Source organism: Phalangium opilio, unplaced genomic scaffold (genome assembly GCF_054372755.1).
Source record: "Phalangium opilio isolate 3A_F unplaced genomic scaffold, DU_Popi_V2 ptg000056l_1, whole genome shotgun sequence".
NCBI classification, from domain to species: domain Eukaryota; kingdom Metazoa; phylum Arthropoda; class Arachnida; order Opiliones; family Phalangiidae; genus Phalangium; species Phalangium opilio.
This window is the reverse complement of record NW_028324175.1, coordinates 4,569,368-4,586,197: the sequence shown is the minus strand read 5'-3', so window position 1 is coordinate 4,586,197 and position 16,830 is coordinate 4,569,368. Positions and strand designations below refer to the sequence as shown.

The 16,830-nt window shown below is 34.5% G+C and overlaps 1 long non-coding RNA gene across 4 annotated transcripts; it reads left to right on the top strand.

Annotated features, from left to right (window-relative positions):
* Positions 1 to 16,830, top strand: LOC149668099 (uncharacterized). 4 transcript variants are annotated; one of them, XR_016367958.1, is made up of 6 exons: positions 1 to 486; positions 6,438 to 6,714; positions 10,871 to 12,494; positions 12,559 to 12,748; positions 12,813 to 14,867; positions 15,454 to 16,830. It is a non-coding gene; the product is annotated as an uncharacterized LOC149668099 (long non-coding RNA). The 4 variants fall into 4 exon arrangements; XR_016367959.1 differs by lacking the exon at positions 1 to 486 and having other exon boundaries at positions 5,624 to 6,714; positions 10,871 to 11,045; positions 11,117 to 12,494; XR_016367960.1 differs by lacking the exon at positions 1 to 486 and having other exon boundaries at positions 5,624 to 6,714; positions 11,481 to 12,494.

Genomic DNA, 16,830 nt, shown 5'->3' with positions numbered 1-16,830 from the left:
ACGATTGTAATATTGTAAATTACTAGAGAAGTTTCTCCCGTGCCCCTCCCAATTAGGGTAGAGAACGTCGGATTTAATAATATAGGACCATCAACTAAAGCTATAGTGGGACACACTTAAAAATTTATTTAGGCTACTATGTTCAGATGCATAACACAAGCGATAACATTTTATGTTTCTTGATAAGGCGACTGCTTCCACTCCTTAGTTCATACCCCTTATTTGTATTTTCTTCTGCTTGTATATTAAGTGTCGTATCTCCATAAAAATCACGACTAACTTATCGCGTATTCTTTGCGTATCCCAAAAATATCAAAAAATAGAAATGTTTTTCGACATTTGGATGCCTTTTGTAGTTATATAGTTAGAAAACCGGGTTAGGGCAGTTCCCTAAGTAGAGATTCTCGTAAATGCGGCCTACTATTACAGCAGTTCCTAACGTGCAGTACAACCGGGATGTGAAAAACGACAGTCGTTTATGATGGTGTAGGTTTGGTTATTTCAACCTCCATATTATTGGGTCAGGTATGGTAAATTAAGTCACGATAAATTTGATTATTTTTACTTCAATAGTATTAGGTTAGGTCAGGTTTAGGTTAGTGTAGGGTAGGACGATCTGTATGTACTATACCTAATACGTAAGGTAAACTCTAGAGTTGAGAATTGTTCAAAACTCAGGTAAGGTTAGGTTTGGTTACTTGTACCCCATTAGTAATAGGAGAGGTAAAGTTAGGTTTGGCTGTTTTAACCTCAATATTATAAGGTAAAGGTCAAGTTCGGTTATTAGAACCATAATAGTATTAGGTCTGATAAGGTTAGGCTTGGTGTTTTGAACTTCAAGAGTATTAGGTCAGATTATGATAGGTTTGGTTTGGTTTGGTAATTTGAACCACAATAGAATTAGAATAGGAATAGTTAGATGACGTAGGGTTAGGGTATGAAGAACTATTCGTATTTAACAGGGACCCTATTCTTTGAAAATCTAAATCATTTGGACGAAGATCCAAATCTAAACATTTGGATCGGTTCCATTTGGACAGGGAGCTTAAAACCGTATTCTCTAACCCAAATCCAAATCGACATTTTGATCTCCCGCCAAACCTTTACCCAAACCAAATGTACGTCTCTTCCTCTTTCATTATGTAATTTTACTCCTTGTTTATTGGTCAATACTGTTGCGAAGGTTTAATACACAAGTAACATGTTTCTAAGCCTTGGAAATTTGCATGTTAGGTAGTAATAATTTTGTAAATTTAAAAAAACTCTTAATTTGGTAATTTTAGCTTTTTACTTAAAATAATTTGGGGAAATGATGCACACAATTTACATTAAAATTTTAAAAGCAATATGGTGTTTATGTATATAAAATTAAGCATAAATTTCACTAATTCAATAAATAAATAATCTACGATAAATTAATTAGCCCATATATTTAAATTTAGAATTTAACTCAATTCATAAAGGTTTTGAACCGTTTTATTTATAATATTTAAAAAGTTATTTAGGGTCGATTGGTCAATATCGCTAATTAGCCGATGTGAATACAATTATTTTAAACTAGATGAAACTGAAATATCAAGGTCAACGAATTATCTACTGAAAAAGATATCAACCTATTTTTTAATTTATATTTCCCTCATTAATTTTAAAAGTTTGGAAGTAGTGTAGGATGCCACTCTTGGACTTTCGTCGCTTTACTGCGTTTACAAATTGTTTGAGCAATTACCTAGCTTAAAGGACATTTCAACTTTTGCCTGTCCAACTATTTTAGTTGCCAAGTACAGATTAAAGAAAATTAAACCGGATTACCCATAAAAGATATACCTTTCAAAATAAAAGAATACCTCATAAATGTTAAACTTCTGATCCATGGTTCTATTAATTATTTAAATTTAAATAAAATGAGTCTGATACTTCATGGAGATTTTTAAAAAATATTTATTAATTTAAATATACGCAGGAGCTTTCGGACCGCGGTCCCTCTTCAGCTGCAACTTTGACAATAATGTGATAAAATTATCCGAATGAGAACTAATTTTTAACAGTTTTTTACAGTTTTTTTACATATGTTTTTTAAGCAATACTACCCCATATCGTCTTACTCTTAATTTTTTTTTGGATATTCTTTTTTGTAAGTGAAAACCTCACCACCCATTTATATTTATTGATCCTTGGTCTAAATTTAAATTGGCTCTATCCTTAATATAAACCGCTTCCTTGAAACAACGTTTATACCAATTCGTCTCCTGACATAAAATTTCTACTGAATCCCAATCAATTTGATGGTCGTCATTTTGTTTTATATGTACCGCTAACCCATTATTTTCATTAAACGTTTTAACACAATATTTGTGATCTGTCTGTCGTTTCCTCAATTGACGTTTTGTTTGTCCTACATATTTCTTTTTGCAATTACATTCAATTTCGTATACCACTCCAGTTTTTTTCATTTTATCTATTTTTGGTTTGTTCCTAATTAATTCAGATTTTTATGTATTTGTTATTTTACTAACTAAAGTTAAATTATATTTTTTGAATTGCCTCTTCGTTTTTCTGATATTCCTTTAATATATGGTAATGAAATTATGTGTTCTGGTTTTTCTTTTGGGTTATTGTTCTTTACATCATGGTTTTCAAAAATTTGATAAACAATGTGTTCTGGGTACCCACTTGTTATGCATTGTTTTTTAAATTTATTTTTGTCCTTTAACGGATCATCCGATAAAATTTCTATTCTATTTTTAAATGATTTTACAATTCCTATTTTAATATTATCACTATGAGATGATTGGAAATTTAAAAAGGTTTTAGCATGTGTGGGTTTTTGATACATTGAACACGAAAAATTTTTATTGTTATGTCTCACTAGCAAGTCTAGGAATGGTAAGCACTTATAATTTTCCCCTTCATATGTAAATTGGATGTCTTTCTGTATTTTATTTACTATGTCTAACAATTTTTCGGTTTTTAACGATTTCTTCTTGATTAGAATAAAGAATACCTTTTAGTGATAATTATACTAGAATACCTTTTAGTGATAATTATACTAGAATACCTTTTAGTGATAATTATACTAGAATACCTTTTAGTGATAATTATACTAGAATACCTTTTAGTGATAATTATACTAGAATACCTTTTAGTGATAATTATACTAAAATCCCTATTAGTGATAATTATACTAAAATCCCTATTAGTGATAATTATACTAAAATACCTTTTAATGATAATTATACTAGAATACTTTTTAGTGATAATTTAACTAGATCATCAGTTAGAGATAATTTGAATAGATGAGCAATTTGGATAAATAAAATTGATTAACAATTAAAGATAATTAATACAATTACCGATTAAAGAGAAATAAACTAGATTACCGATTAAAGGTAATTAAATTAGATTGCCTATTAAAGTTAATTATACTAGATTACCTATTAAAGGTTATTAAACTAGATTACCGATTAAAGGTTATTAAAAACTAGATTACCGATTAATGGTAATTAAACTAGATTATCGATTAAAGGTAATTACACTAGATTACCGATTAAAGGTAATTAAACTAGATTATGGATTAAAGGTAATTACACTAGATTACCGATTAAAGGTAATTAAACTAGATTCTGGATTAAAGGTAATTAAACTTGGTTACCGATTAATGGTAATTAAACTAGGTTATCCATTAATGGTGATTAAATTAGATTACCGATTACAGGTAATCAACTAAATTATCGATTAAAAGTAATCAAACCAGATTATCGATTAAGCTAATTAAACTAGGTTATCGATTAATGGTTACTAAACTAGATTACCGATTAAAGGTAATTAAACTAGGTTATCGATTAATGGTTACTAAACTAGATTACCGATTAAAGGTAATTAAACTAAATTACCGATTAAAAGTAATTAAACTAGATTATCGATTAAGGTAATTACACTTCATTACTGTTAAAAGGTAATTAATCTAGATTACCGATTAAAATTAAGCCAGATTATCGATTAAAGGTAATTAAACTAAATTACCGAATAAAATTAATCCAGATTATCGATTGAAAGGTAATTAAACTAATTTACCGATTAAAATTAAGTCAGATTTTCGATTAAAGGTAATTAAACTAAATTTCTGATTAAAATTAAACCAGATTATCGATTAAAAATTAAACCAGATTATCGATTAAAGGTAATTAAACTAAATTACCGATTAAAAATAATTAAACTACATTACTGATAAAAGGTAATTAAACTAGATTACCGATTATAGGTAATTAAACTAGATTATCAATTAAATGTATTTAAACTAAATTAAGGATTAAGGTTATTAAACTACATTACTGATAAAAGGTAATTAAACTAGATTACCGATTATAGGAAATTAAACTAGATTATCGATTAAAGGTAATTAAACTACATTACTGATAAAAGGTTATTAAACTTCATTGCTGATAAAAGGTTATTAAACTTCATTACTGATAAAAGGTAATTAAACTAGATTACCGATTATAGGAAATTAAACTAGATTACTGATAAATGGTAATTAAACTAGATTACTGATAAATGGTAATTAAACTAGATTACCGATTATAGGTAATTAAACTAGATTATCGATTAAATGTATTTAAACTAGATTATCGATTAAATGTATTTAAACTAGATTATCGATTAAATGTATTTAAACTAAATTAAGGATTAAGGTTATTAATCAACATTACTGATAAAAGGTTATTAAATTACATTACTGATAAAAGGTAATTAAACTAGATTACCGATTAAAGGCTATTAAACTAGATAACCGATTGAAGGCTATTAAACTAGATTACCGATTAAAGACTATTAAACTAGATTACCGATTAAATGTTATAAAACTAGATTACCGATTAAAGGTAATGAAACTAGATTTCCGATTAAAGGTAATTAAACTAAAGTTAATTATCTGATTGTGCTCAAGTCTATGACATCTGTTTTTGCCAAAGTCTATGACATCTGATAATGCACAAGTCTATGACAACTGTTTGTGCACAATTCTATATCATCTGTTTGTGCACAAGTCTATAACATCTGTTTGTGCACAAGTATATGACTTCTGTTTCTGCACAAGTCTATAACTTCTGTTTGTGCCCAAGTCCATAACATCTGTTTGTGCACAAGTCAATAACACTGTTTGGGGACAAGTCTATAACATCTCTTTGTGCACAAGTCTATAACATCTCTTTGTGCACAAATATAACATCTGTTGGTGCGCTAGTCTATGGAATCTGTGCACAAGTCTACGGAATCCCTTTTAGCACAGGTCTAAGGATTCTTTTTGTGCACAGGTCTATGACTTATGATTGTGCATGAGTCTGTGACATGTTTGTTTGTGCACAAGTCTGTGGCATTTGTTTGTGCACAGGTCTGTGGCATTTGTTTGTGCACAGGTCTATGACTTATGATTGTGCATAAGTCTGTGTCATTTGTTTGTGCACTAGTCCATGACATCTGTTTGTGCACAAGTCTTTGACATCTGTTTGTGCGCATGTCTATGACATCTGTTTGTGCCCTAGGCTATGACTTTTTTGTGCACAAGTCTATGATTTCTGTTTTGCACAAGTCTATGACTTCTGTTTTTGCACAAGTCTATGACTTCCGTTTTTCCACAACTCTGTGGCATCTGTTTTGCACAAGTCTATGACTTCTGTTTTTGCACAAGTTTTGTCCTGTTTGCATATAAGTTTATGGAATCTGTACACAGGTCTACGGAATATTTTTGTTCAAATGGTTATGGAATCTTTTTGAGCATATGGTATGGAATTGCAAACTATGTCACTGTCGATTTCTAAAACGAAAATTTTTCAAATAAAAGTGCACCAAACTGGTATTTTGCTGTTGCGCGCAACGCTCTGACTTATTGGAATTTTCGATTAATCATTGCCTGAAATAAGGGTTTTAAGTCGACTAATAATTAATTTTTAGTAGATTATTGCTTTACCGATGCATACTAATTAATCGGAATTACTTCCCAATTGGCTAGCAAGTAATTAAAATTAAATTATCATTTCAATAAGTAAAAAATTCCATTTAATTAGAATATTAATTTGCAAACTACTTAATTAGCACACCTCTGGTTTGTGTACAGGTCTGTGGAATATGTTTGGGTACAGGTTTATAGAATCTTTTTGTGCACGGAATCAATTTTAGTATAGGTCTACAAATCATTGACTGATAGAAAGGGTTTGAACCAAATAAATAGGGATTTGGAATTACAGAATACCGATTTGTGGCATTATGAAAGATCCAAATATAGTTAGAATAGGTTAAGAATTTTTCAAAAATTAGGTTTGGACAACGCCGCGGGAGTTTTTTTTTTATAGTTTAGTTTTGGGAGTCGTAGTTGCTATTTCGGGTACTGTTCTTCTTGGAACTGCTGATAGTAACATAAGTGGAGTGTTTTATATTCTCTATAGACCCGGAGAGATAATATATTTGTTTCACAATTACTACTGCCTTAAACTGTTTCAAACCCTCAGAATACTTTTGGTAAAAGTTGGATTTTGTTTCTTTAAGTGTTCATCAGTGCTTACTAATCAATAGTTTACTTAATCATGTTAATAGTTTTGATTTATGTTTCACCGTTTCCTTTGGAAATGTAGCACTTCTCTCAAAGACTTCCCGAGGGTTTTTGGTACGAAGTTGACATTTATCATGGATTCTAGAGCTGTAATGAAAGTCGTATTGCCAATGGTAAGTATTCTACAACCTTTTTAAAGCATAGCGCGACTCCAGTGGATCCCCTACAAGTTTACTTTCCTTACGAACTCCAGTTTTGGCTTGGCTAAGCTAGAGGCATTTGTGGGCGGGATTTATACGTGCATGTATAAATCAAGCCCACTAGCCTTTGCTAAGCCAAACCCGGAGTTCAGGAGGAACGACCACTGGAGCCGCGCTATGCTTTAAGTTTTCCAGTTTTTCTATCGCAGTAGAAACCTCATCTACTGAAGATGACGTTACAGAGAGGTATTGCACTGAACATGTCTGTGTGTGTCACCACGTTCGCAGTTGTCAAATCGGAGCAAAAAGTTCGCAATTTCCGGACCGCGTTCGCAGGTCACAAAAAAAATCGGAAAATAGTAGTTCATAACGTCATCTATCTCACTTAAGCGACCCTCATTGACTATTCATTATGTCTTACTGTTGGTTGTTACTTTACGGCCCTGTAAGATTTATATATGAAATAGTGCACTCCCTCACTCTTAAAATCAAAGGTGTGATTTAGCACCTTTTGTCTTAATTTTGACGGGTCCAAAAACAGCACCATTAAAGTGGTTAAATAACGCCTCTGAAGGTTTTAAATGGCCCATTTTCAACACTTTGCGTCTTAAAAATATTTTCTCCCGACACATTTATTACACCTTTTAACAAGTTGGGAGGCTGGTCGTTTCTCGTAACTTAAGCCGATCGCGCGTACATCTTAATCCCAACGATGATAATGGAGTAGAAGCCAATGTTTCAGATTGACGTGTATGTGGTATACACAGAAGACTATATGATGGTGTTGTCAGAAGCCAATAAGTCCAGATAAACTTGTATGTCGTATATACCATTAGAACAAGTTGGGAAAACCAAAATATTACCTCTCCGAGTCAAGACGACTACTTACAAACTTATTTACCCAGATATGGAAATGTTTCTTAAGTTAAAATTTATGAAATATTAAAGCAGTATACAAAGCATAGCAAATATACTGTAAATCAGACGACATTTTACATCCAATAATGATAAACTTGTACACATTAAAATCATTCGATGGGAGGAAAACGGGAAATGAAGAGATAAAACTTTGGAGGGATATTACCTTTACGTGTTTGTAAAGGCCCAATTTTCTACTCCTCAACTGTATGCCCTCTATGTTCAAAGCCATACTCACAACAGGGTTGCCATGTAAACACTATCCTCTCGTTTCACCTCAACGATTTCCTTAGTTTGTCAACATGACTGTTAACGTTACATAACACCAAAGCTTATTTGTGGCTACACACACTGAAAGTAAATGCGTACCATAATAAGCTTGATAACACGAAGCCATTATCCGACTACGATCAGACCTTTCACTGGTCTGGGCTGAGTTCAGCAGAGCTCACCAAAAAAGACAGCGGATTTTGGAAATGTTTACCGTTGAGCTCTGTCGTCATAGCTTTTCTACGGTCATCGACGTTTTATAAATGACGCTAGCGCAATAAAGCGTGCAAGGTACCAAGGCTTAACAAAAATTGTATGATAACATATTTATAGAGATAGATAACAACTTTTAGAATTAAAATTAGAAACTAACATATCTCTTAAAATTCTCGCGTGATCAACTGGTTTCACGCCAATTAAATAGCTATAGTCCCATAGAGCTATTTGTATTAATTCCTCCATAGTTTTTTCGCCAAGCTGAGAACTACGCGTTTTACGTCACGTTATCCAAAAAGCCGACTATTTTCTTTGAAAACCGCGCTAGCTCAGCGCTAAACACCGTGACGTCAAAATTCAAAAACAAAATCCCGTTATGCAGAACACTGCTAACAGCGCTGGGCTCTGCTGAACGCGGCCCAAATTTCCACCATGACTATAAATTCTAATCCAAATTATTTAAAAGTGTATTTAACTTTCGGCTCACTCTGAACCGTTAGTGTCTCTGCATTACAGAAACGAAAATCAAACCCAAGCGTTTACTTTTGGGTTCACTAGGCCTATTGTCAAATTAAAGTTCATTTGACCAACATAATAGCGTTGTGCTTGTATTCACTTAAGAAAGGATTATGCTATAAACAGATGTAGTATAGCTTAAGTTATATATAAACATCCATTTTAAATAATAATATTAAAAAAAATCTTTGGAATATCAAAATGAAATAGAGCTTTAAAGCTACAAAAGTACTAAATGCATCATAATTACGAAAAATATTTCCACATATTCACTTTATATTAAGGATAAAGGGAATATTATGGTTCTGTAGGATATCTTTACGCTTCAAAACAAAACGAACTTTTAACGCAGCGTACTACTGTAACAACGGACGGGCACACACAGACAAAACATAGACTGCTTTTTAACTCTTTCCGTATTAATTTTCAATTGAGAAACAAGATTATCTTAAATATTAAAATAAATATAATAATTTCTTCGTTAGTTATTCGCCTTATTGAACGTTACATCGTTTTAAAAAAGAACAATTAAACATTCTTGAGAGACTTGACTAATATTGGCGTTTGAAATGAAGCATACGCCGGTTGCTTTGCCTTACTCAAATAGGTAGTATATAAGGGTGTCGAACTACAGCTAAAAGCAAGAACAACCGCAGTTGCGAAAACCTATCGTGGACAACCCACCCTAGGGAGGCTAGACGTTTCTCGTAACCCTAGCTGATCGCCGCGAATGTCTTAAACCAAACGATGACGATGGAGTAGAAGCCAGTGTTTACAGACTGGTGTCCAAGTGGGATGGACAAAGACCAGAAGATGGTGGTGATTAGAAGCCAGTATGTACAGACTGGTGTCCAAGTGGAATGGACGAAGACCAGAAGATGGTGGTGTTAGAAGCCAGTGTGTACAGACTGGTGTCCATGTGGGATGGACAATGACCAGAAGATGGTGGTGTTAGAAGCCAGTAAGTACTGACTGGTGTCCATGTGGAATGGACGAACACCAGAAGATGGTGGTGATTAGAAGCCAGTATGTACAGACTGGTGTCCATGTGGGATGGACGAAGACCAAAAGATGTTGGTGATTAGAAGCCAGTAAGTACAGACTGGTGTCCGTGTGGGATGGACAAAGACCAGAAGATGGTGGTGAGAGAACTCAAGTAGAGGAGCCATTTCCGTGACTGTGAAAGCAGTTCGGAAATGGCGAACACGTTTGCTCCGATTTGGAAACTGCGAACGCGGTCACGTGGGTGTAACAACAGACACACAGACACACAGACACACACACACGATCGTTACAGAACCTCTCCGTGACATACGTCACTCGGAGAGGTAAAAACAAGTGTGGAGATTGCGTAATGAAGTTGAATTTTTACCTCTCCGAGTGACGATGACGTCACTGAGAGGTATTGCACTGGACGTGTCTGTGTGTCTGTCTGTCACCGTGTTCGCAGTTGGCAAATCGAAGCAATTTCCGGACCGCGTTCGCAGTATACAGAAATTCGAAAAATGTTACTTCGTTGCTTTATCCAACTTATTTAAGGTCAATCATTAACTACCCGTTACACCTTCATCTACTGTCTAACCACCAATTGTTTCACCCAATGCCAACCGGTATGTAATGGCTTCTAACAACAACACCATGCAATCGTTTTTCGTGTACACCACATATGCCACACGCGGCGAGCGGCTGGGGTTACGAGAAACGTCTAGCCTCCCAATGGCAAAGCTTCCACTAAAGGTTTACGCAATTGCGCATTTTCTTACCTCTTAGTGTGAGTCAATCACCTTTTATACCCTTAATTTACAAAAGTTCTGATATAAGTGTTCCCTAGAAGTATAACGTTAAAGATAGCTATGTTTAAAATTATTTTAGGAATTAAGTTTCTTAAACCGACTTAACTATAATTAACGTAAAATACTGAATATTAAAATAATTAACATCACTTATATTTATTTAATTATTTAAGATCAACTTCTTACTTTGGAATGACAAAAGTGAGAGTTTATATAGAACGAGTAATGAAGATTGCATCTGAATCGAAACACTACACGCATATCAAAGTTAATATAAAGCGAGTAGGATGAAAATATATCTTTCAAAACGATAACATTTTATTTTTGCAGAATATTAAATTGCAATATTTTAAATATTTTTCGGCATTACGATTCTTTTAGTAGTTGTGTAGCTATAAAGTTCTGTTTCATCTCAGACACACAGATACGTCCAGTGTAATACCTCTCCGTGACGTCATCGACACTCGGAGAGATAAAAACCTGTGTCAAGGGGAAATTAAAGTATTTTTTATGAATTACTCTAACTTCAAGACGTTCCAACATATTGAACTCTTCGAGAATTATTTTCCAATGATTGAAAAATCAAAATAAGTATGAATTCCTTCAAATATTTGGTAAAAGGTAGTCCAAAGCAATTTTTAAAATCTTTGGGATATTTTTAGGATGCTTCACTATGCAGGTAGAATTAATAGGTGATTTCCCTCTAAGGTCATATCAAAAACCTTTCACTTAAAAAAACACCATATCAGCTAAAAAGTGTTAAGTAAAGCCCAAAGGTGTTTATTCGCACCATTCAAACAGATTTATATTAAAAACACTATTTCCGTTTTTAAAAAAAAATTGATAAGGGTCAATTAACACCTAAAGGTGTTTATACGTACCAGTGAATCAACAGTTCCTTAAAAAATACCTTAAAAGAGTCAACTAGCACCTTTTTACGGAGAAAACACCATCTTAGTTAAAAAACACTCTAAAAACCCCTCAAGGTATTTCCGAACACCCCTGAAACACCTTTTTTTCTAACAGTGTATCACAGATTTTCCTCTCTTCTCAATACGGATGGATCACGGCTGCCTATGCGATTATCTCTCCCTATTTCCCTACTCTTTGGTGGGATTTTGGGGGTTGCTTAAGTAAAATTCGTCCCCGCTCCCAATGCCTGCCTATACGAAACGCAAAAATCTCCTTTATTCCAATGGATGATTTTTTTTATGTGAGCCATTTAGTAATCGTCTCGTCCGTTTGGTGACTGCACCGCGACATGAATTTCAAAATTTTCTCTCTTTGGATCTTAGCGCTATACGAGTTCTGACGTAACAGTAGCCTGCAGAAGATGCCCAGTTGTAACTCATATTTGTGTACTTAGAGGCATGATAAACTTATGATAATATTAAAGTAGAACGCAGATTTTTCGACTAGTGAAACGAGACCTTAAAGTTTACTACTTTTTATTATTTCTATTTGTGCCTGATTGTAGTTTAAATCTGACGTATAGTAAGGACCTTGAAAACAATCCTTCCTCGAGCGCGAAAAGAATAACGTTCATTCTCTCAAGATCAAAACAACGTTCACGCTCTCTCTCAAGACCTGATTTTATAGCAAAGATAAAATCTCAAAGCAATAATTACTGAAATAAATACGAAAACTTACTTTATTTATGGAACGTATTTTGCAAACGTTATTGAACAATTTTGTCCTTCCATTATTCTTAGATGAAATTGAAATTCATCTTTCGATACCATTATCTGTTTGAAAATTATAGACTAAATAAAATTAATCAACTTATCTCTACAAAATAAAAGCATCTTATATAAGTCTCCTTGAATCATTATGATTTTGAAGGTCGTTTTATTAGCCGAGGATAAATTTTGAAGAAGTAATTTAAAGGGTTTTATTACATGGAAATGTTGTCCGTGGATTGGTCGTGGTTTCCGGCTCTAGCCATCGGGTTGATAACATTTTATATCGTTAAATATTGGATCGAGATTAGATGTCTTCCACCCGGACCTTTGCCAATTCCCTTACTCGGGAACGTGTTACGTAAGATAGATCTTATTAAATCAGTCATTATTCTTGATATACTAATTATTATTTTTTGTCGCAGTATTTCTTCGAAGTTCGAAATAAGAATAACGTGCAGGACCTTTTGGAAAGGTTAAGGAAGAGGTACAATGGAATATACACATTGTGGGCTGGCTCTGTTCCCATGGCTATTGTGGCGGACTGGGAGATGACCAGAGAAGGCTTACTAACCAAAAGAAATGACATCATTTCGAGACCAGAATTCAATTCGCGTAAGGTTTGATAACTTTATTTTCGAATGTAAAATATATTGGTAGCGCTTTTGATATATTTCAGTGCAACACGCCTTGAAACACACGGACGCTATGGCGTTTCAAAGTAATAACAAGCAATGGGAAGTGTGCCGAAAAGTTGGATTCACAGCCGTTACGTACAGCTAGACTGTATAGATTCGCGGATTTTTAAATACAGAGTATTAAACCTCCTTTATCGTAGAAAATTCGCCGATTCTGATGTACTGGCTACCATTGTACAAGATAGCGTTGAAGAAATGGTCTGAAATGCTACAAAATATGATGGCTAAAAAGAGCCCTTTCAACCCGCAGTAACAACTGCAAAAAACAACTTTCGCCATCATAGCTCAAACTGCTTTTGGGTATTATCAAAATGTCAAAATTCACATGCAGGTGTTATAGAATTGATCACAAACAGGCGTTATAGAATTGCTCATATACAGGTGTTATAGACTTGTTCACAAACAGATGATTTAGACTTGTGCACAAACAGATGTTTTAGTCTTGTGTACAAACAGATGTTTTAGACTTGTGTACAAACAGATGTTTTAGACTTGTGTACAAACAGATGTTTTAGACTTGTGTACAAACAGATGTTTTAGACTTGTGCATAAACAAATATTATTGACTGGCGCAAAAAGAGATGTCATAGAAATGAGCAAATCAGATTCCATAGACCTGTGCACAAACAGAAGTCGTAGACTTGTGTGCACATAATGATTCTTCAGACTTGTGTGCACATAAAGATTCTTCAGACATGTGTGCACATAATGATTCTTCAGACTTGTGTGCACATAATGATTCTTCAGACTTGTGTGCACATAAAGATTCTTCAGACTTGTGTGCACATAAAGATTCTTCGAACTTGTGCAAATAAAGATTCTTCAAACTTGTGCACATAAATATACCATAGGCCCATGAACAAAAAATTCCATAGACCTGTGCACAGAAGATTCCATACTCCTATACTCAAAAGGATTCCATGCAGATTTGCACAAAAACATTCCGTAGACCTGTGTAAAACAATATTCCATAGGCCTGTGTAAAACAATATTCCAGAGGCCTGTGTAAAACAATATTCCATAGTCCTGTGCATGAAAAGATTGTATAGGCCTCTGCTCAAAGAGATTTTGTACTCCTTTGCACAAAAATATTCTGTAGGTCTGCGCTTAAACAGATTCCGTAGACTTGTACACAAACAGATGTTAAGTTTAGATTCGTGTAAAAATTTAATTACCTATAATTGGGTAATTATCTTTAATTGCTGATTTTGTTTAATTATCTTTAATTGCTTATTTTGTTTAATTAAGTCTAATCTGTACTTCACAACTAAATTAGTTGGACGCGCAATAGTTATAACGACAATTAAGCAAGCTAATTGCCCTACCAATTTGGTTATCTGCAGTAAAACGACGTAAGTCCTAGAATGACTTTCTTTATTACTTAACCCAAGCAAAAAAGTCTTAAGTTCCACAGTTTAAAGGTAAACCACGTAATTCAGAGCAGGTACTTAAAACTATTAAAAACAATACTTAAACTTTGTTTTTCTTAATGAAACAAAAATTGGCGCCCACTTTAAAAATGGGGCTTTCATTTAAGACCGTTTTGAAATCTATCAAACGTATAGTTGTTTTTGTAAGGGTAGTTACAAAATGGGTAAGTTTGGAAAATTTCCCATGTTATTTCTATGGAGATTCTCTAGTTTTTCGCCAAAATCTGTGATTAATTTTATGCAAATGAAAACCACCCTTAGCAACTTTATGCTTTATAAAACAAACTATTAGGTGGATCATCTTGAAATTTTTACCACATATTAAGGGCCCGGATTTTAGTTCAGTAGAAAAATTTCGAAACAATAAACTTAATACGAAAAAAGTTAAAACCAATCCAAAAACCTTCCTTATACATTAGAGCCGTCATCAGGCCTTATCTAAGGGAGCGGTACCGCTCCCTTAGAATAGCTGTCTCTTAAACGCTATACTTATGTTTTCAGCTGGTACCGACGCAACTACAACTGCCATCACGTGGGTATTCGAAGCTTTAGCTGCCTTTCCTGAAATTTAGGAAAAAATTCGTGAAGAAATAGACGACAACATAGGTACAAACATTTTCTTAATTGCGTAGGATTCAATAGATGGGTCGCGGGGAATTATACTCCTCTCCCGTCTTAACGGTCTTACGTTAGGATGAAACTTAAAGGCCAACTTCCAAAGAAGAGGGTTCTAGCGAACTGAAAACCGAGCATCGAGACTAACAATGTAGTGACCGTGCCGATTTTCGAATCCCCGCTGGGGTAAAAGATGGAAGGGTTCTCTCTAAATGAAAGTCGTGCAATGTGGTTCTAGAGAACTGAAGATGAACAACAGAAATCCTTTTAATCTTTTTTCCTCTCGAATTTTGCTTTCCTCGGAAGGAAATTCTCTATTGCGTATCTTCAGTTCGCTAGAACCACATTGCACGGTTTTTAGTTAGCTAGAAGCCTTCCAACTTTTGCCCCAGCGGGGATTCGAAAATCGGCACGGTCGCTCCACTGTTAGTCTCGATGCTCGGTTGTCAGTTTGCTAGAGCCCTTTTCGCTGGAAGTCGGCCTTTAAGCTCGGAACAAGCACCATTAGAATTACCTACGTCGTTTGTATGTTTATCCCGATATTACCTATACCGAAATGCAATTTAATTACAATTAGGTTCCGGTTTACCAACCGTGGACCGCAGGAAAGATTGTCCCTACACTTGGGCCTTCATCTCGGAATGTTTGAGGTACAAACCGCCCTTATCCGTACTCGTTCCTCACGCCACCAACGTCAACGCGTCAATTGGCGGCAAGAAAATTCCCTACGGGACAATCGTGTTTTTCGATATTACCGCTACACACCTTGATCCGAATTTGTGGGAAGAACCGTTGAAATTTAAGCCGGAACGGTTCTTGGACTCGGATGGTAACTACGCGTCCAAGAAAATACCCGGTTATCTTCCATTCGGCGAAGGAAAGCGAATGTGCATTGGTGAGAAATTAGCTCGAAATGATCTATTTCTCATCATTGCAAATGTCACGCGCAAAGTTCGCATTGTGGCGAGCAGAAACGCCAATAAAATGCAGAGTGAAAACAACCCCTTCTTTAATTTGCCCGCGGATTTTGAGATTAATGTCTTACCTAGATAAAACAAGTTCCATCTTTTAAATTAGATACTACCCTAATTACTTACAAATATTCAAGAGTTCAAGGTGGTGTATTTTATCTGAATGTTGATGGTATAATGTTTAATATTACTGACCTTCTGTAATCGACTGATTAAAGGAACATTTTTTCATAAAAATGTGGCTCGTGGATTTCTCGTGGCCAACTAATTAAGTAGGCAACTGTCTTTCAGTTATCAACGTTATGGTAATATATAATGTTAAACCCGACAAGGGACTCCTAGAATACACTTTTAAACATATCAAATCCGTCACTGTTGCTGTTATCTAAAAGCTCTTGAACCTTTCACCTTTTTATCGAAAACGACGAGAATCATTCAACAAGCAAAGGGTTTATCAAAATATTTACGAATTATACCAAAGATGAATACAGATATCAGAAAGCATAAGTTTATCATGCCTCTAAGTTGAGATATGGCTGCTACTCCTATGGAAATAGTGTTTGTCTGGCTCTCTTTAATGAAACCCTATACTCTCTCCGTATCATTTATTACCTCAACTTCAAAACAAAATTGTACTTCCTAGTCTAGCATTTCTTTTAACCCTTTTAAAATGTTTCAGTACTGAAACCGCCTCTATCTCACGAGAGAGAGTGGGATTTTGGGGGTTGCTTAAGTAAAATTCGTCCCCCTCCCAATGCCTGCCTGTACGAAACGTAAAAATCTCCTTTATTCCAATGGATGATTTTTTTCATGTGAGCCATTTAGTAATCGTCTCGTCCGTTTGGTGACTGCACCGCGACAGGAATTTCAAAATTTTCTCTCTTTGGATCTTAGCGCTATACGAGTTCTGACGTAACAGTAGAATGCAGATTTTTCGACCAGTGAAACGAGACCTTAAAATTTACTACTTTTTATTATTTCTA